Below are 22803 nucleotides of genomic sequence, written 5' to 3' on the forward strand. Positions count from 1 at the left end.
AATCTATACATATAAATAAAATTGGAGTGTCTGTTTGTAATATTGAAAGAACCGTTTTTTACTAAATGCATAAATGAATGTATATACGCTACATACACCAAAACAATTTTTTTTTTTAATTTTGTCTGTATGTCTGTCTGTCTGTCTGTATGTCTGTTTGTTCCGACTAATCTCTGAAATGGCTGGAGCGATTTTGACGGGACTTTTTTAGGCACATAGCTGATGTAGTAAGGAATAACTTAGGCTACTTATTAACCGACTTCCGAAAAGGAGGAGGATATATTTCACTTTTTCTATAAAGGAACCTTTAAAAGGGGATTTTTTCTCTTTTTTATTATCTTTGTTATCACATTTTGCTGACGCGGACGAAGTCGCGGGCAACAGCTAGTAATATATAAAAATGAATCCATATTCGTGTGGTCATCACATCACGCGTAAATGGCTGGACCGATTTTGCTGAAATTTGGCATAGAGATGCTTTGAGTCCCGAAGACGAACATGTGATACATTTTGTGACGGAAAAATGTACGGTTACTGCACGATATACTTTTATGGTTTGCCCGTAAACTAGTCAATTGATTTTGATGGTATTGAGATACTTTGAGTCTCGGGAAAGGACAAAGGATACTTTTGGTCCTGGAAAATGTACGGTTCCCGCACAATAAACTTTTATGATTTTCGCCTAAACTGTTCAATTGATTTTGATGAATTTTGGTATGGAGATATTTTGAGTCTCGGGAAAGAAGAAGGGATACTTTTTTCCCGGAAAATGTACGATTCCCGCACAATAAACTTTTATGATTTTCGCTTAAGCTATTCAATCTATTCTGATGAAATGGGCGAAATACTTTATAAGGCAAAACAACGTTTGCCGCGACAGCTAGGAGCAATATTTTCGCATCTCAAATCTCAATTACCTGATTTTTCTCATTTTTAGTTGCCGGACTATAGACACAATAAGAGTCGGATTTAATGTTAAAGACAAGTAAATAAACTCTTATTGCAACTATATATTATAAGTATATTATATAATACAATGAGCTATAATAATCCTACCAATATTATAAATGCGAAAGTCCGTTTGTTTGTTACCTTTTCACGCCCAAACCGCTGAACCGACTTTGCTGAAATTTGGTATGGTGCTACTTTGAGTCTCGGCAAAGAAATTAGGATATTTTCTATCTCGGAAAAATGTATGGTTCCTGCGCGATAAACCAATTTTGGCGCAACGGAATTGCGGGCATCAACTAGTATTGTAACAAAATAAACGATCGAACGATCTTAGATATAAAATCAATGACTCAATATAATAATATGCGGCTAACCACATCGTTTATAACTTTATCAAAACCACGTGCTATGTAATCTAATTTTATTAAATATGCAAAAATGTTACAAAATCCATAAATCTGAACATACAATATGTTATATTTTTATAGAAATAGGTTAAAAAGACGAGAGCTAAGGCTGGCTACAAACATACGTTTTCCGTATTCGATTTCTTAATTCGTTTTCCATATTCGGAAATCTGAATGCATGGAATCAGTTATAGAAGTAGCGCACACTTTCGCTTATTTCCGAAAGGATCGAATTCTGCAAGTAGGTAGGTACGTACCTACGTTTCAAATATAAGGCGGCGCGTTCGCGCGTTATTTAAACGTACATTTGCGCCAGGCTCACGAAATTCCAACTCGTAATTCTACATTAGGAAATCGAATACGGAAAACGTGTGTATGCGGCCAGTCATAGTGGATTCATTAATTGCTCGTTGTCTTTTTGACCGACTTCCAAAAAGGAGGAGGTAATAGTTCGGCTGTATGTTTTTTTTTTGTATGTTCAAAGATTACTCAGCCGTTTTATGGCCCGATTTTCAAAATTCTTTTTGTGTTGTATAGGGTTTAACTCGAATTTGGTACCATGTTCCGTACCAGGTTATACCCTGGTTCCGAAGGTACCCAACAGGACTTTTTAATAGGTTTTGGCGTTGTTTATACAACTGGCAGCATAAGCCAATATATTATAAATACTTATTTGATTAATTATCATCATCAAACCTTAAATAATTATACTGATATTTTGCATCGAAGCTGATTTTGATGATTATAATTTCGCTGTTTGTGGACTGATTTTTTTAAGCAGTTGTATACAGGATATAATCTAAAATTTGTACAAGGATTACGAAAATGGTGATCTGATGATGGGATCTATGAGCAGTCGAGGTAAATCCTTGAAATTTATTAAAACACAAATAGTGGTTAAGGTATTGTTTCTAGTAACTTAAACATAATAATATGTTACAAATAAGTCAAATTTCCTACGAAGGTGTCTTGATTCGAAGGCACTGATCAGAACTACTGAACCTTTGAAGATAAAAGTTTGGAAATTGCAGTATCGCTTATATAACTGCAACTTTACCACAATTTCGCTTACAGTTACATAATGTGAATAGTTAACATTCGTACTTCGTAGTGGTTATTTAGTATTTACGCATAAAACCTTACCTTGTAGATAACTTAAAAGAGTAAAATTATTATTTTTAACAAAAAAAAAAATAACTGACTACCAAGGTAAAAACAATAAGTATTCTTAAAAATATGATGTAAATAGTATGAAATAATTCTTATTCTTCGTAAGTGACTTTTTCGTAATTCGACGTAAATTGTAGACGAGTAAATACTTTGCCGTTATCGGCAAAGTACTCGTGACATGTACAGAGATATTATTATCTCTAAATGTCTTGGGGCCCAATTTTGACACCTTGAATCTCACTTCAGGCTGCATCGACGCAAACATTAATTCATGCGATTTTAACGCAACGAAGTAAGTAGTAACGTATGCGGTCAGGCCGATCTATCCATGCCGAAGCTCGCAGCAAATAAATAATAATTATTCTATTCTATTCTATTTTATGAATGGACTAAAGTTAGTTTTAGCCGCGACTTTGTTCGTAAGTGAATTATATTTTCATCACGCTGGAAAATGCATTTTCATTTAGTTGTGCTGGACTAAAATTGCAGGAAAATTCATTGTAACTTTACAGCGATACACAGCAAGTATGACTAACTGCCGCTTTCAGAGACGAATATTATAATTACTTAGGTATAGTATAATAAAGAAATTTACATACTTTATATAAAATATAATAATGGGCTTAATGCATATGTCAAATCTTCATTTAATTACAGTTAAGTGATTAATATTCGTCTCTGAGTGCAGCAGTTAGTATTAAATATAAAATGATTAATATTACAAGACATTATATAAAACAAAAATACTATTCTTTTGGTGACAGAAATGTTTTTGGGTCGCCTACGCCAAGGGGTAATAACGATTTGGCGCATAAAGGCAACAAAAAATTGATGCCGCTAAAAATTTCCTTAATGTACCACGTGCAGCGCCTCATCTCGTGTCGTTTCGGTCGCCATAACAGAGCCCCTAGCTAGGACGTTCTCTTCATCGCTTCTTTATAAATCACCAATCAAAATGTATGGAATTGATATAACGTCGAATGTCGACTTTATTTTATGGAACGCTTGTCAATTTCATTTTGATCTTCGATTCTATAAAGAATTGATGAAGAAAACGTCTTGACTATACGGCAGGTTGTTTGTTGTTACAGTATCCATTAAACGTCAAAGAGTTTCAATATTCCACTGTAGAATTCTGCGAATTAGGTACGTATATTTATTCTAACGAGACATATTGAGTCATTCGACGTCACTGGGGTTTACCGTTCCACCAAAATAAAGTCCCCGCCAAGAAACCGGTCAAAAACTTGATTTTGTAATTTTTACGCCACTTTTCCGTCTACGTTTGTTTATATTGTATTGACCCGCGGTTTTTTTAATTGGGTTACTGGAATCGGTTTATGGTAGTGTAAATATTGGAAAGTTTTTATTATAATGTAGTTTTTCAGTGTTATTCACAAACACGCAATTTTACTAACTTGTAATTAAATGACTTGACTAACTTAATATAGGAAATTTGACAAAAACCTAACCCAACAAAATATTATCGTGATCACAAGCAATTGTTTTTTTTTTTTTTTTTTTTTATTTTTTATTTATTCATTTCAAAAACTTAAAAATGTATGTATATAGGGCATATTATATTATGATAGGGCTACCGCGCCGCGCCGCGAATCCGCGCCGCTATTTCAATAAATCGTTACATACTATAATTGCTTAATTAATATTCAGATCGCGCGTTGTAGCTGCCAAGCCGCTAGTTCGCGCGGACGCGTATAAATCCAGCCTACGGCGTGCCTAAGTGTTCATCATCGAAATGTCGTCTAGCTTTATAGATTCTTCTTCATCGTCATCTTTAAATCAATTGAACAAAATCTGTACTTGATTGATTTTTTCGATCTAATTTTCTTATTCGACCTCATTATCGATGGTGAAGCGAGGCCGATCCACTGCTGAGCACAAGGGCGACCAGTTTTAGTGATTTTTATTTAATTTAACCTGGCGTTTTCCTAATGGGCCTATACCCTGAGTAAACCCGTTTTAACTTTTTTAGCACTAGTTGGTGCCCGTAACTCCTTTGCGCAAAAATTTGTTCATCGCGCGGAAGAGTACGTTTTTCGGGGATGAAAACCGTAGCACAAAGGCTATGTAAGATTTGTCTTACATCACTTTTGGGCATTTTAAAGTGATCTAGCGGCGATTTACAACACAAACAGCACAACTATATTATTTCATTTAAATCTATGTAAAATTGCGCTGTAGACATAATTATTTTTTAATCGTGGGTTTGTTGGAAACGTCAATAGCACTAAAAGAGTCTTAGGCCTTTTACGGTAAAGACCTAAGACCATCTTGACGTTTCCAATTATAATACACAACACGGTTACAATAATAATCATTAGTAGGTAAAAACAATACCAGTATTGTTGTCTCGTTCGAACGTGCGACGTATGCGATACGTAACTACTCGTAACAATGTTGTTAAACGTCATTGGGATTCCGAGATTATTGTTTTGACAGGACGCAATTAAGAAAGGCGGGCCTGTTTCACCACTTCCTAATAAGTGCCGGATTACGGATAGGCTATCTACCACTTATTCGATAGATTCTCCACTCTCTATCTGTCAAGTTAAGTGGTGGATAGCCTATCCGGCACTTTATAAGGAAGTGGGAAAACAGACCCTTAAAGTACAACTTATTGTTAACTGTTATGGCCTGAATTCTCTTTGACTAGTGATAAGTGCAGGTGATTATTGCAGGTGATAAGTAATCAGAAGAAAGTACGTGTGGACAGCGACTGCTTAGTGCAAGTGTTTTAATTTCTCCTCGTCACTAAACACCTGCACTTATCACGTGCACTCGCACTAATCGAAGTGAATTTAGGCCATAATATTATGATATAGTTCGGTCATCTTTCTTTTCAGTATCTTTTACAGGATCTAACAAAATAAATTAATAATACGTTAAGTGTGTATTTAAATACACTATATTCCATAAACAGAGCTGACTGTTAAACTAAGAGCGCAAAAAGAGCTGTTTTGTTACACCCTGAATAAAATGTTTAATTTTGTGCCTAGATAATATATTTTTTTCTTTTAAGGGTTCTGTAATCAACTAAACTTGGTTGACTACGGTATCTTAAAACGGCACCCTAACCAGCAGATTTTTTGTATAATATGTAGGTTAGTTATATAATTTAATAAGAACTAGAGATCGCCCAATGGTCGAAATTCGACCTCAGTTTCAACGAGATTAGTACTACTACCTACCTATATTTTGTAAAAAATATTGACTTTATCATTTTTTTTTCAACTCTTGTCTCTGGGACTTAGCTGATCTCAGACTGGCCGTGTAAGCATTGTCTAATAGCATCTTAGATTTAATAAAAAAAAACTATAATCCATTTTCAATTTGTCAACTTGTTGTCAACAGACTTCAACCATAAATAAAAGAGTATAATTCGTATATATAGGCTTGTCACTAAAAATCTGTCATTTCTCATGTGTGTGTGTTGTAGTGTGTGTAATGTTTTATTTGTAAAAAAAATGTATGATAAAAGCATAATTTCAAAATAATATTAGTTCGATGCACTCCTTCACCATATAAACTATAACTGTGCAAAATTTCATGCACCTATGTTTCCCCATTTTTCGTAAAAAGGGTTACAAAGTTTTTCGTTCGCGTATTAATATTATGATGATGATAATATAATCCTACAAATAGAACAATCCATATTTTAGGACCATCAAGTCAAAGTATGAAATTCTATCTATCTCTGCTAGCTACCACTTTCAAGATTTTTCGCAGTTAAAAATGTTGTTCGTCTTATCAAAATGAAGCTACTCACATAAAATTAGCTTGATACTCGTAGTAATAAAAAAAAATTGTTTTAGGGCTGACTATTATTAAGACCTTTACTTTGGTACTGACGGTGGTGCAATAGAGTACCGCCGAGTTTTAGTGGGTAGGACTGCGTTCATTACCATCCTTTAAGGCGAAGCGAGTCCTACGCATCCGCGGTAGGAGTCGTATGGATTGAACCGAAACATATACCTTAGTTGACCTTACCTGACCCATAGAGTGACTAGAAGTTGATAAATAATAATGGAAGACGTAAGTGAATGAAGTGGGTAACTATCCACACTAATATTATAAATACGAAAGTGTGTCTGTCTGTCTGTTACCTCTTCATGTCCAAACCGCTGAACCGATTTTGCTGGGCATGGAGATACTTTGAGTCCCGGGAAAGGACAAAGGCTACTTTTTATCCTGGAAAAATGTATGTCTCTTTATAAAAATCGTTTTTCGCATAAATAGAGGCTTAGGATCGAAAATACAAAAAAAAATTGTTACCCACTTTATCCACTTATTCCTTTAATGGTTAGGTGCTACTGTAAATAGTTGAACCATCTTGTTTCTCTACGTGATTCATATTTATTAGTAAGTGCGTTGTGCTAAGGGACATTAAATGTGGTATTTCCTCATTCCACTTACTCAGAATACGACCTATGTAATTCCCAAAAGCCTAGGCCATTAGCAATAGCAAGCAAAGAGAATATTGTAATCACTAGCAAGTAGCAACACGTTAATATTATCTTATATCTTTAAACGAGCAATTCTTGTATATATGTCGCAGGGAAAAGAAGATATCAGGGATATCCCGAAATCCCTAGGGATATCACGAAATCGCGGTAGATACCGAATATTCTTGTTTCTTACGTCTTCTTACTAAACAAATCTAGTGATATGTCATTTCACTAAACTAAATCTAGTGAAATGTCAGAAAAGCGGATACCGCCGAATAAAAATCGAGCTACGCATTTCTCTCGCTCGCTCTAATACCCACACGGGCACTAGTGGGAGTGAAACAAATGCGTCGCTCGAGCTGGCGCGGCTCGTGTGATTTTAGTCGTTAAATTATTACGTGTACGTTAAGTTTGAATGCGATTTTCTAAATATCACCTTTTACGACTCTCGAGTTTCAACATTTTTTAATATTTTCCAGACTTACGTGCATGTTACTTGCATGGTTCGATAGCCTGTTAAATGTATATTATGGGGATATTAATAACTCAATACCGATAATAAGATCCCTTCACGCTTATAATGCCCCATTCGAGTTAAGAGGGCGAATAACGTAAAAAATTGTCCTTCTCTCTTCACACTCACTGTGTCACTCACACAAAAAAGTGTCCGTCTTTCATATTCCAGGTGAAAAAGGACGACGCGGATTCATTTAAATAAAAAGAAAATTATTTTTTTCCTAATAACTCGATAAATATGTAACATTTAAATAATCCGCTAGGTCAGTTCTTCAATGATAGAATTGTATATAATGTGTTAAAATATTAACTTAGTTTAATGCACGGTAATGGCAATATATGAAAAATTCGTGAAAATTAGATGCATCTTTGTGATCGAAAAAATTTTAAGATATCGTGTTTTTGCTAGGTCTGATTCTCGGAAATATAATGTAGTATGATCTATGTCTACAAAATGAAACAATTCGGGGCTTATTTTCAAGTATAAAAATGAATTATAAAATCGTCAATTTAGGGTTAGTCGCCCCCATAAGATAGTGATAGGGTATTAGAGCGAGCGAGAGAAATGCGTAGCTCGATTTTCATTCGGCGGTATCCGCTTTTCTGACATTTCACTAGATTTAGTTTAGTGAAATGACATATCACTAGATTTGTTTAGTAAGAAGACGTAAGAAACAAGAATATTCGGTATCTACCGCGATTTCGTGATATCCCTAGGGATTTCAGGATATCCCTGATATCTTCTTTTCCCTGCGACATATATAATTGGAATCTCGGAATCGGCTCCAACGATTTTCATGAAATTTAGTATATAGGGGGTTTCGGGGGCAATAAATCGATCTAGCTAGGATTCATTTCTAGAAAATGTCATTTTCATCGGATACCGAGCAAAGCTCGGTCACACAGCTAGTTATCTTTATCAGACTAACTGCAGATTACATAATAGTATAAATTAGTCTATGATAATTAATAATACATAAAACTTAAAAGGTGTAACAAAACTTAGTGATAGTACCTACTTTTGGGTGTGTATGTATGTCTTTTGTATCTAAGTCGAGCTCATTCTGAAATCTGAAAGTAGCAGGGGTGTAAGAAAAACAAAAGCTCATGATGTTAGGGCCTGGGGGGCTACCCAATAAAAATCACAAAAAAAAAACTCTTTCAGCGCTATTACTTTCACAGTGAATTCTATATTATAAGAGACATCTACATTCTACATACTCTAAAATATAATATTATAACTTTATTTTGACTTTTGTTACAATATTATGTGTTTCATAAATCATAGGTAAGTTTAATAGAGCAGTGAATTTTGATCGTCTTACTGCCACACTCAGAGTGGAACATTAATGACTTAATTGTAATTAATTCAACATTTTGACATAAGCCCCATACCATACATCTGTCAAACTCTTCATTTAATTGAAAGTTAATCATAATTAAATGTATCTGAGTAGGTTAGATAATAACTTAGAGCTCATTAACAAAACTGTATTCGATTTAACATTAAGGAATGTTCTGCTAATAGTTAAAAAGAACCGGTTATTGATAATAATTAAATTATTAACTGACTGTTATAGATATTATAGAGCATCATAACGACCTCACTCAAAGAAAATTACCATCTCGTCATTCAATAGGGAATATTACGCAAAAGTCGGGGCAGAGGGCGCTGCTAGCACAAACACTAAATAATCCATACAAAATCTGACATGTTGCACAGACAGCACACGTCATATTACGAGTATCAGAATGGAGAATGTTACTAGGTATGCCTAATTGCTTTAAATTTTGCCTGTATGTATACAAATACACTAGTTTTTGTTGTAGTCAAAAATACCTAGTAGTTTTGGTTTTATAGGTATTCAAAGTTTCGAAAAATATCGAGTCCCGCTAACAGTCCCGTGACCTTTTTGTTTACTGTCTGTGCTGCTGCCGTCTAGTGTAAAAACTTTTCAGTAATATATCCTTCATAGAAGATAAATAATAATCATTAAAATATGTCTGTCTATATGTGCGTTAACACATGATTGAAACATTTAATCGTTACTCTTAGGTCTCTACCTTATACAGGCTGCAATTAAACCTTCCAGCCAAATTTAGATAAATTGATCTTTGTTAAAAATAAAAATACATGTATTTTTTTCTTTTATAATCACTTAGTACTAAAATGTTGAGAAATAACATCCGAAAGTTATACTAAAAAAACACCACAATTGAACACTACGCGTCGCCAGCGAGTGACATGACTGCCTGCCTGGATAGACCATGAAGCATAGGTATGAGAAATACCTGTAATAACAGTAATAATTCCAAAATTAGAGATTTCTAGGAGATAGGGGCGTTGGTTTTTTTTCCAAAAGGTATTACATAATATTATTGTAACATCGATTAAATTGATGTGTAGGCAGATAGCGGTCAATTCATTAGTCTTGATTTGTCGGTCGGGTTTGACATAACGCGACAAAATTAAGTTCGCCCGTCATCCGGTCATCCGCCAGTGATATCCCCTGCCGTTGACCGCGTTTGTAAACAAGATTGCCTCGTTTGTGTACCTACGTCAGTGGGCGTATAGTCCATTGAAATGTTACATTTGCTTTGCATTTATTATAGGACGCAATTTTATTTTTGGAATATGTTGGGGGGGTCAATAGAAGCTTAACCTCAAGTTTGTGGGGTCGCCACTTTTGTCCCCCGGTCGCCATCTTTCGTGATATCTCGGAAACTATACGTCTTACAAAAAATTTGCAAGAACATAATTTGTTGCAAATTACTTTGCCTACAAATATGTTTATATAACTTTTTACCCTAAATTAAAAATTTAAATATAAGCAAAAAAGGAAGAAAATTTTTGAAAAGGCTTATTATCACTCTTCAACTTTGTTTAGTACATTTTACAAACAAATATTTCAGACCAACCTTGTAGATGATCTTTTGAGAAAAAGATCCCCCAATCCCATGAAATTAATTTTCTGCAGATACAAAGGAAACTGTGGAACCATGCGTGGCTGCAGAAAAGCAGTCCTGAAATGCTTTATAGTATAGTAGGCATGTGCAGACTAGTATCATAATAAAGTTTGCATATATTTATGTATTGTAGTAGGCATACTGTAGACTGTGGCTGCAGAAAAGCAGGCCTGAAATGCTTTACAAAATAGTAGGCATACTGTAGAGCATTTCAGGCCTGCTTTTCTGCAGCCACACATTTTTCCACAGTTTCCTTTGCATCTGCAGAAAATTAATTTCATGAGATATTAAATTAATTTTCTGCATAAATATATAATAATATAGATCCCCCATAATGATATAGATCCCCCAATCCCCCATCGGATTGGGGGATCTTTTTCTCAAAAGATCATATTTTACAAGGTTGGTCTTAGGTTTTTTTTGTAAAAAGTATTAAACAAAGTTAAAGAGCTTAAAAGCTTAAAAAATTATCACTTTTTTGCTTATAACTTTTAATTTTTTTAATTTATGGTAAATAGTTATATAAACATATTTGTAGGCAAAATAATTTGCAACAAATTATGTTCCTACAAATTTTTTTCAAGACTTATAGTTTCCGAGATATCACGAAAATAGTGTTGTCAACCCTTTTTTCAAGATGGCGGCCGGGGGACAAGTGTGGCTACCCCACAAACTTGAGGTTAAGCTTCTATCGACCCCGCCAACACATTCCAAAAATAAAATTGCGTCCTCTAATAAATTCAATATTCGGTCCTAAGATTGTAACATTTCAATGGACTAGTAAGTTAAACGAAAGGGGGAATACCTGTATCACTGATGCTGGGGAAACTCCATCATAAGTCACCTGCACATTTTTTCCATTTACCTGTCGTTATGCGCTAATCACTATTTATTATATGGTGTCATCGTCATAAGAGTATTTTGCAAGTATAGATTGTGTATTTACGTTTACTAGAGATCGCCCAATGGTCGAAATTCGACCTTAGTTTCAACGACATTAGGATTACTACCTATATTTTGTAAAAAAATATTGACTTTATCATTAATTTTCAACTCTTGTCTCTGGGACTCAGCTGATCTCAGACTGGCCGTGTAAGCATTGTCTAATAGTATCGATTCAATAAAAAAAAATAACCCATTTTCAATTTGTCACCTTGTTGTCAACAGACGTTAAACATCAAGAAGTTTACACCCTGTATAATTCGTATGTATAGGCTTGTCACTCAAAAATCTGTCATTTTTCCTAGTGTGCTGTAGTGTGAGTAATGTTTGATTTGTTAAAAAAATCTATGATAAAAGCATAATTTCAAAATAATATTAGCTCTATGCACTCCTTCACCATATATACTACAACTCTGCAAAATTTCATTCACCTACGTTTCCCCATTTTTCGTCAAAAGGGATACAAAGTTTTTGGCTCACGTATTAATACGTGATAAAACTACTATATAGATAAAACTACTAATGCCTGCAGCTAAGTTTCGCGTTTCGGGCACCGTACATTTTTCCACAACAAAAACTATCCTATGTCTTTTCGGGTCTCTCAATTTCCCAAAGTATATTATAGTGCCTCAGCCAAGTCTCGGGCAAAGGTCTTATAAGGTTGAAGTGAGGAAATGAAGCAGACAGACAGATAAACAGACTTGGCTACTTAAGGCGGGGATTAATCTCAATTCAAAACGATAACCTTGCACACAACCAAAGACCAAGCGTATACGCATCGCAGTAAGATTCATTTTAGCTTAGTTAAAACTGTAGGTTCTCTAGGGCGGATCTTCTCTATTTTTCATGTTTTATAAAAATATCTTTGGAAATAAACATTAAGAAACAAAATTGTTTGGTTAAGGGCATTTTAATATAGATTTACTAACAATTTATTCAAATAAAATGTATAATTATCCTAGTTAATACTTATATTTCGATGAAATAGATTGTTATCGGAGGTGAGTTTGTAAATTAATTACAGCCAAAGTATTACGTTTTATTAAAATGTTTATGGTTATTTAAATATTGTGCTTTACAAAGCACAATATTTAAAATACCTTATATATATAATCAGATATATCTGATATTTTTTAACACTTCGTTATTATATTGGAACTAGGTAATCCGGGAGTCACGGCATAACAAATTGGGGTTTATCCTCGCCTTAATAGTATGGAATGAGAAATGTGGCATGATAACAATTAATTAACCGAAGGTTCAAGATTTGGCGCACGTGAGGGTTATTATAATATATCTCATAACTTAGATGTTTTTTTATATGTCGGACTGCTTCCGGCTCAGTACGCCGGAGACTTACTTAACCTGGGGATTAAGTAAGTCTCCGGCCCTTCCGTGCCCTTCCTCGACTTTTTCGACCGACGAGCGGGAACAAAACTTTCCACCATGTCCACAGCAGCGCTTGCCACTTCCGGCATCCCTGCGACAGCAGCAATCTTTGCCACCGCTTGTCTTCACCGAGAAGCTACCCGGGCATCGTGGGAGTATTCCACCTTGCGACACATGTTGTGGACGGTTATCCCCCGATCGACTTCTATCTCCATGGCGGAGGCGGCTGACTCACCCGGCAGCATCGGTTCCAGACCTTGGAACCTTGGAGAGAGGGCCTTTTTCTTCCTTTTCGTGCCTGGGAGCGTCTTAATCGCTGCTGTTATGCAGCCCCTGCACCCCAGCATGTGGTCCTTCGCTCTCTTCCCTTAGACCTAAGAGTCATATAAGGGTATATCAATACATAGAATTAAGTTTGTGGCTTTCAGCTTTGTGTTGCTAAACTTAACCTGGTATGAGTTATGACGTATGCCTAGTAAACATTCCGCTATAAAAAAACTATCCTACGTCATTGAGATTCTTGGGATATCACATATTTTTTTTTTTATGAAAGAAGGGGGCAAACGAGCAAACGGGTCACCTGATGGAAAGCAACTTCCGTCGCCCATGGACACTCGCAGCATCAGAAGAGCTGCAGGTGCGTTGCCGGCCTTTTAAGAGGGAATAGGGTAATAGGGGAGGGTAGGGATGGGAAGGGAAAGGAATAGGGGAGGATAGGAAAGGGAATTGGGCCTCTGGTAAACTCACTCACTCAGCGAAACACAGCGCAAGCACTGTTTCACGCCGGTTTTCTGTGAGAACGTGGTATTTCTCCGGTCGAGCCGGCCCATTCGTGCCGAAGCATGGCTCTCCCACGTATAAAATTATCATATTATATGAAGATACTTAGTATTTTTTGATCCGAAATCGTTGTAGCATTTTAAAACAGGGCCTTTGCATTAGTAATGGATAATTTATACAGTATTTCCAGAGCGAAGTAAAACACTGTATTTAAGTGCCTGGGACAAGATTTTAGAATATGTCCGTATGGTTGCCCAAGCACATACAGCATTCTCGTAACATAGTAGCTACATAGTCCCGAGGAATAAACAGGTCAATACGTTTGGGGCCAACCAGGTGGGGGTTTCACGTATTTTCCTTCACCGTACGAATGTCCGATTGTGTACTTGAGATCAGAAAATGTCTTATTGGTACATGCTTCCACCGGGATCGAACCTGCACCCTCTCGAGTGCGAACCAAAGATCTACCCCCTAGGGCCTAGGCCACGGACGCTCAGCATTTTAAGCAATAACAAAATATATACTAATTATTCAAGTAGGTACAATAATATTAGTACGTCTTTATTGTAAGTAAAACATTGACCGAGGAGGGTCCTTTACCGAAAACTTGAACGAGTTATATCATACGTTCACCTGCCAAGGTTCGCGATCCACAACTAGTTTTCGACCCTTAATGTGCTATACTCGAAATGCTTCCGTGATTTTATTGCGATTTTGATTTATTTATTATCAAACCCGGCATATGTTGTTTTGCTATATACGTTATATTAGCACAAGTCATAACTCTGTCGCGTTGTGTCAAGCCCAGCCGAAAGATGACGACTAGGGAGTGTAGGGACAGACAGCCTGAAGCGGCTTTGTTTTTTATTTTTCTATAATAAGGACATCCCGCGAGCTAACGACCTTGACCATACATTTGCCGCGTTGCCGAGATCGCGTCAAAATCCTATTTTTTTACCTATCTTAGTTCAAAATTGACCTAAAAAAATTCAAACGTCCAGTATGTAGTTAATGAAATTGTCGATCATTGGCGTGTGTTTCAAATAACCGTAATTTGTAAATACATACTAGGGAGATACTGAATGTATGCTTGAATTTTAATACATTGGTTTTACTTTGGAAGCTGATATTATCATGAGTATAATAAACAAAAATAGGAAATTAATAACGTGGAAATGAATGTTCGTATACTGAAGATTATTGGTGTACTTTTATTATAATTTTGTAGCTTTATAAAGCTCTAAAAAGCGGTAAAGCTTCGAACAAGCCTACGCGCCAGTGACGCGGGACGCGGAACGCGATATGGGAGCGTCTGCAAGTCTGCAACGCGAAACTGGGCGTGCACACCTGCGCTACTACGGTGCGAACCGTCAAACTTCATTTGTTTAATGAACAGTCACTGAAGACGCGCGACTTTATCTGGTTTAATTGCTAAATAGTTGTGGTAATGACATCCTCATACACAGCATACTTAACATCAGAGCCGGACGTGATGGCGTTCTAAGCTTGCTTTTGATTTGGAAGGTGCAGAGGAATAAAACACGCGCACGTCCACAATTATGGTCAAGTCCCGCTTTGCCGACGCGACCATCCCGTGTTGCAGTCGCGCAGGTGTGCACAACGCCATAATATTACATCGGCAGCGTCCGCCGCGTGGTAGACCATAGATAATACAATATAATTTAGATATAGACGCTCCCGCTTCGCAGTCGCTTTGGTCGCGTAGGTTTGGCTTAAACCTAAATTACGGCATCTCCGTAAGGGGAGCGTCTTAATGATTTAGTTCACTTACTCCCGTACTCAGAGACATTTAATGATGATGAACCTTCAACTTAATGAAGAGCTTGATAGATAATGCATCGGGCTAATGTCAAAATCTTCATTCATTACCTACAATTAAAAATATATTTAATATTCATCTATAAGTGCGGCAATTAATATTTATTGTGCGATTGATAGCGAAAAAATTACACCGGAACAGCGGATTTGCTATGGTTCCTGAACCATACCTACTACAAATTTCTAGAATAAAAAGTAGCGCATGTCCTTCCCCGTATTACATCAATGCAAATATTCAAGAGAATTGACGGTTAAAAGTGTTCCTCTATGTAATATTATAACTAAATTAATAATTGATTACCAAAACATTTAAAGCCTTTTGCGTCTAGCAACTCCATGGAATTCTAAAACAATTTCTCAAGCAAACTTAATAAATTAATTCTTTGTTAATTTAATAGAATTCCTGACAAGTAATCTGTACTCTCTTCCTTATATTTGATATCCATAATGAATGGGTTAACCGGTTATGTCGGTTAATTACATCTATAGTACCTACACTAGTCTCGAGTACACATGAAAGTTGTTTGTACCGCCCTCTTAGGGTCAATTCGCGTTAAAGCGTGCGCCTTTTTAACCGACTTCCAAAAAACGAGGAGGTTATATATTCGGCTGTGGATAATTTTTTAAAATTCTCAGAAGTTAAATGTGTGCGTTAACGAGTCGAATTTGTTATGAGAATTGTTGATACAGTTTCGAAAGTTGGGACTTTTTTAGAAAATTTTCTTCTCTGTAAGGATCTATTTTCAAATTTTGAGTGTCTCAAATAGTTTTTGAAATATTAAAAAAACAAACCCTTCTTTTTTTTCTTTACTTTATTGTGTATACTTTATAACTTTTGCATTTTTTTCAGCCCCTCTTGGAATTTTGATACCATGTTCTAGATGGTATTCCGAATCGAATTAGCCCAAAATCATCGGTGCTGGAGATCAAGTTTTGAGGAAAATGGCACTTGTGAACCAGTACCTACCTACTGACGGGAAAGGGCCTGCAAAGTATGTGGGATTCCCCATATTATGAGAGTTTTACCCTACGAACATGATGTCACTAGTTAATGTCTGTAACTCAGTACATTTTTCCGTGATAATAATAATATGATATCCTTTGTCCTTCCACAGGACTCAAAGTGACGCGACGCTATTCATCAAACTCGGAAGCAACTGTCAAAAATGTCCGGTAGTAGAAAACAAGATTCCTACTTACCAAAAAAAAAAGCTTTACTCTTTATCGAAGGTCAGGTAGACCTTCAGAACCGGGATATAGTTGCTGGTCGTTCTTAAATATTATCTCTACAGGCTGTAACAAAACAAAGTTAGAGAGAGAGAGAAAGAGTAAAGATCACTGTGAAAGTAGAGTTGCGCTGAAAGGATAACTTTTTTAAACTCTTGTATAGGAAAATCCATGACGCTCGTAGTTTGGGTGGTTTCTCATACAAATCACAAAAATAAAATTTGCTCTTTCAGCGCTGCTACTTTAACAGTGTAATTCTATGTAAGAGACACATATTATGACATACACGCGCTAAAGTTATCACTTAGTTTTATCACACCTTGTATAAGGATCATAAACGGGTAACTTTCAAATTTTTATAAAATGACAAAATACTGGATGTTGCTACTTGCTAGCTCTTGGGTTAAGACAATAGACATTTTACTTATCTACAACTATCTATAATCACAACTATAATATAACGAACATTTGGACAAAATAATATTATGTTTAATGAAGAGTTTGACATCTGTCAAACTCTTCATTAATATTCAATGTCAAGTAATCGATCTAAGCATAAAAAAATATCCACAGCCGAACATATAACCTCCTCGTTTTTCGGAAGTCGGTTAAAAATATATTGCTGAAGTATGGCTGAAGGACCTTGGTAAGAAACTCATAATATTATTATCTTTTTATACTTCAGAGCACAGTGCCTCTTGCATAGCACAATAAGATTAGTAGGTAAATCTAATGTCCTACTTTTAAAATCTTGAAAGGTTATAAATCTAAAATCTTATATCTATGGTACGCCATGAGCTCAGCAACACCATAGATTACAGAGGAATGCAGCAACACGATGCATGTTGTTTAATGATTTATTCATTATTTGACCTTGGTGTCGTATCATGATAATGTAAAAATCATTGATAACTTTATAGTATTAAAGTAATTAACGTTATAGTTGTACATGACGCCCGCAACTCCGTTGCTTAGTAAATCGTTTATCGCACGGGAACCGTATTTTTTCCAGATAAAAATTCACGAGCAATTCCAACGATTTTCATGAAATTTAGTTTACTAGAGATCGCCCAATGGTCGAAATTCGACCTTAGTTTTTGTAAAAAAATATTGACTATCATATTTTTTGCAACTCTTGTCTCTGGGACTCATATTATGATATCATACTGACCGTGTAAGCATTGTCTTAAAGTATCTAAGATTCAATAAAAAAAACTATAATCCATTTTCAATTTGTCAAAGTTTGTTGTCAACAGACTTCAACCATAAATAGGTAAAAGAGTGTAATTCGTATGTATAGGCTTGTCACTCAAAGATCTGTCATCGTTCCTAGTGTGTGTGTTGTAGTGTGTGTAATGTTTTATTTGTTAAAAAAATGTATGATAAAAGCATAATTTCAAAATAATATTAGCTCGATGCACTCCTTCACCATATAAACTATAACTGTGCAAAATTTCATTTACCTACGTTTCCCCATTTCTCGTCAAAAGGGATACAAAGTTTTTCGCTTGCGTATTAATATATAGATAGGGGGTTTCGGGGGCGATAAATCGATCTAGGAATAATTTTTAGAAAATGTCATTTTATTCGTGTTTTATCGAATACCGAGCAAAGCTCGGTCAAATAGCTAGTTTAACAATAATACTAGATAACGCCCGCAACTCCATCGCGCAAAAATTCATTAATCGCGCGGGAACCGTACATTTTTCCGGGACAAAAAGTATCCTATGTCTTTTCCCGGGATTCAAAGTATCAGCGTACCAAATTACAGCAAATTCCGTTCAGTGGTTTGGGCGTGAAGAAGTAGCAGACAGACAGACACACTTTCGCATTTATAATATTAAGTATCTAGTATGGATATAGATAATCTTAATTAGAATAATTGGTAACACGTTAATTTTACCTTTACTTTGATGTTCAAATTGTTGTTATAATTACCTAGAAGGTCGCTCTATTTAGTTCATGGTAACGAGATATCAATCCAAGAGCCTACTAGGAAAACTCATTTTCCTAGAATACATAACTTTCTTCACAAATTATAAATGTTAATTACAGACGAGGCTAAAACAATTGTTTTGTTTTGTTTGAGGAAAAGTCATGATACATTGCTTTATTACGCATTAAGATTTATAGGTTCTGAATATTTTTGTTTTTTATTTGTAGGGTTCCGTACCCAATAAAATATGTGGGAAAAGATGTAGCTCGGCAGATTTATACTAAAATCAAAAAATTTAAGCACTTAAATTTTGCTTTAAATATCCATATTGTTTTATTAGTCCGACTATCTGCCTAAGAAACTCCGTCGTATTGTTTATTATCTAAAAGTAAACGTAAATAAAATCAGCCAAGTGCGAGTCTGACTCGCGCACGAAGGGTTCCGTAGCGTTATAGAGTAAAAATAGGCCAAAAATTGTTTTACTACTCTTTGTAAATTTTAAATTTTTATTAGATTTTAATATTATAATTAAATATTAAAGTTCACATATAATAAAGGACTTTGTGAAAAATTCAAGTACATATCTAACTGTTGCCATTATTGATATACTTACAGCAAAAAAGGCCGAAAAAATCAGGTTTGTTGTATGGGAGCCCCCCGTAAATATTTACTTTATTTTAATTTTAGTATTTGTTGTTAAAGCGGCAACAAATAAACACAATCTGTTACAGAAGTCTATCTATAGCGGTTCTTGAGTTAAAGCCTGGAGACAGACAGACAGACAGACGGACGGACGGACGGACGGACGGACTGACGGACAGACGGACAGACGGACAGACGGACAGACGGACAGACGGACAGACGGACAGACGGACAGACGGACAGACATCGAAGTCTTAGTAATAGGGTCCCGTTTTCACCCTTTGGGTACGGAACCCTAAAAAGGTCTAAGTATTAAGTCTTTGTTGTAAATAGGTAACGAACGCACAACGTAGCAACAGGTTACGTCGTAGCTTTCACGTTACGAGTACGTCGCGCTACGATGCTACGTATCGTAGCCGCTACGACGCCAATGTGTTAAGTTGCATTATTTTTAGCGTTGACATGGATTTTGCCAATGACATAATATTAAATAAATGCATAGTCATAAACTAGGGCGCAAATACATCTAACAGTATAATATTTTTATTTGACGCCATAAAATATATTTTAAAGTACTTACAGAATTTATTGCGTATTTAAAATATTATGAGTGTGTTTACAGCACGGAGCTAATACTAAGCTTTACTTTACATGAGCTATACTTTGTATGAGCTCCGTGGTTTACAGCCTGCTTTATAACCTACTAGCGACTCACCCCGGCTTCGTATCGGGTATTAAATTATAGCCACTGAAAAAATGACTAAAATCCATGCAGCAGTTTTGACTTGTATTCATTACTACCCGTGGCCCGCATTGGTCGGTACCGCCGCAAAAGCTACTTCCCGCAATTTTTGAATATGTAATATCTTCGAAAATATTCATTTAAATTGTATGATGTAAAGGGCCATATAGATCTACATTAAATCAACAATGTATTTAAGTTATTTAATCGCATAAGGATTAATGCTGTATTTATTAAAATTGCTTCGAAAATTAGCCATTATTTGTCGTAAAAAGAAAATGACGAGAAATATTATTGTGGGATATCCATAAGAGGTAGACATAATATACCATCGCGGAGTTTTCTGTTGACCTTTTCAATGTGTACAATACTTGGTACATTATTTTGATAAATCTCGTAGGGTTCAGCCTGCGTTTGCATTGTAAGCGGAAAAAAAATGTAATTATTTACGACATCACATTAGAAACCCCAACAAAAACAGTATTTCTCCACTATTTTATGAATGTTATTATACCTATAACCTTCTTCTTGGATCACTCTATCTATTAAAGAAAACCGCATCAAAATCCGTTGCGTAGTTTTAAAGATTAAAGGAAACAAATGGACATGAGGGAAAAAAGCGACTTTGTTTTATAATATTATGTATAGATATAGATATTTCATTGACAATATTATTATGCAAAAAAATGAAGACGCTTAGCGCCATTTTAGGATATTATCTTAACATGGCGCTACTCGCTAGGAAATAAAATGATTATTAGGAATTATGATCAAATAAATTTTAGTAACGTTTAAATCTGAACAGATTATAACATATTATATTACGTTAGTTAGTTAGCATGAGGCTACACGATGGACAGATTGATTTATTTTTAATCACCGATAAAAAGAGGCCTTTTATACGTTTGGCGTATCTTTTTGTTTCTCTGTCTGTCATCAATCAAACGAGTGGACCGATCTTGATGCATTTATTTGTTTCAAAGCTAATATGATTGAGAGCGTTCTTAGCTATAGTTCGTCATCATCAGCCCGCTCAGTGTTGGCAAAATTTTCAGTTCATCCACTTCATGAAAGTTGTCAACGATTTCCAAAGTTTGTATCATGTTTTTCACTCTGATTGTGACATGCATTAGGTTTTTGAATTAGGGGTTGCTTATTTCTTTATGCAATACTAGCTTTTGCCCGCGGCTTCGTCCGCGTGGAATTCTGAGAACGAAATAATTTCAGGAAAAAAATCTATTTTTATGTGTATAAGAAAACACACCAGCGTTCTATCGGTGCTAAAATTTTTGCAATCGGACCAGTAGTTTCAGAGATTAACTTTTACAAACAAAAAAAAAACAAACTTTACCTCATTATGATATTATAGTGTAGACTACGAATAATAAAAACTATTATTATTCGTAGAGTGTATATTAATAGGTGAGAATCTTTTGTTGCCTGTATATCCCATAGGAGTCACAAGAATTAAATGAGCACACGTAAACACATTTCTTCTGCTTAAGAATGAAGTACGTTACGCTTTTCAGCATTTGCTTTATGAAAATCATTTTTCACAGCTTAGTTTAGGAGATTCTGAAAGAAATGCTACAAAAATTTACGGCTATAGATGATATTACGAAATTTTTTTGGCTGTGTAATGTCTATGGAGCAAACTCTATTAAAATATTGAGTTCAAGATAATTTCGAAATATGGAATACAATAGGATTGTTCCTCTTTCATCTAATATCTATCTGGTAAGGATGATATATTATATTAATTATTATTTAACGGCGGCAAAATGTAAAGTTTTCATTTTATCAGTCACTATAATAATCAAGTTGATAATCACTTTAGGCTATAAGTTATAACAGCTATACTTTTGACTTGCTGAAATTTGGTATGGAGATACATTCAGTCCCTGTAAAGGACAAAGGATCCTTTTATCCCGAAAAAAAATATGGTTCAAGAACTTGAAGAAGCGCGATTTAAACGAATTTAGGCGCAACGGAATTGCGGGCGTTATCTAGTCAATACGCGCAGTCGACATTTCTTAAATTTAATCGCAATATTCTTTGATTTCTGCCGTATTATGGAAATGTAGAAATTTGATTAAATGATCCGATAAGCTCCTTACCTTCTGTATTAATTGTATTTTATAAGTCACTATTTTGTTTGACGACCTCTGTGGCTCAGTTGGTGGGCTGTTGGTAGCTCAAGCCGGGGGTCGCGGGTTCGAATCCCGCCGACGGAACAAAAAGTTTTCAAAGTTCTTGGGTCATGGATGTGTATTAAATATGTGTAATGTGTATTATATAATAAAAATCTTAAATATATGTACTTATAGTATAAAAGTATTAAATAACGAGGAACATATTCCATATTTTGAAATTCTATGTGAATTTTTAGGCTGCGGTTACACGGCCAGTATGGCATCAGTTCAGTCCATCAGTCTGAGACTGACGCCAGAATGATGGCCGGAAAGTACATAATAAAAAAATAATCACTTCTTCAATCACACGGTAACACTATTATTCTCCCGTCAGTCTGGATCAGACTGATGGACTGAACTGATGCCAGATTGACCGTGTAGCCCTAGTCTTTGACTGTTTAATGGCCGGTTCACATTATTCCAAACCAGTAAATCCAGAGCTGAGAGCTGAATTCGAAAATCACCACACGCTTTTATTAACTTGGGATATATTATGTAATGGAATCGATGAGCACGAATTTTTCCTATCTCCACTCTCCAGTAGTCTAATTATTTCGAATCTTTGCATACGTATTAAAAGCCAATCAGTGATTGTTAATTTTTTTGAACGTGTTTTTTTGTTTTCCTTTAAACTATT

General features: G+C 35.5%; 1 long non-coding RNA gene across 1 annotated transcript; it reads right to left on the reverse strand.

Annotated features, from left to right (window-relative positions):
* Positions 1-753: 753 nt before the first annotated feature.
* On the reverse strand, positions 754-21874 carry LOC121739512. Its single transcript, XR_006037456.1, has 2 exons — positions 21842-21874; positions 754-827 (listed from the first exon to the last, which is right to left on the reverse strand). It is a non-coding gene; the product is annotated as an uncharacterized LOC121739512 (long non-coding RNA).
* Positions 21875-22803: the final 929 nt, after the last annotated feature.

Source organism: Aricia agestis, chromosome Z (genome assembly GCF_905147365.1).
Source record: "Aricia agestis chromosome Z, ilAriAges1.1, whole genome shotgun sequence".
In the NCBI taxonomy this organism is placed as follows: domain Eukaryota; kingdom Metazoa; phylum Arthropoda; class Insecta; order Lepidoptera; family Lycaenidae; genus Aricia; species Aricia agestis.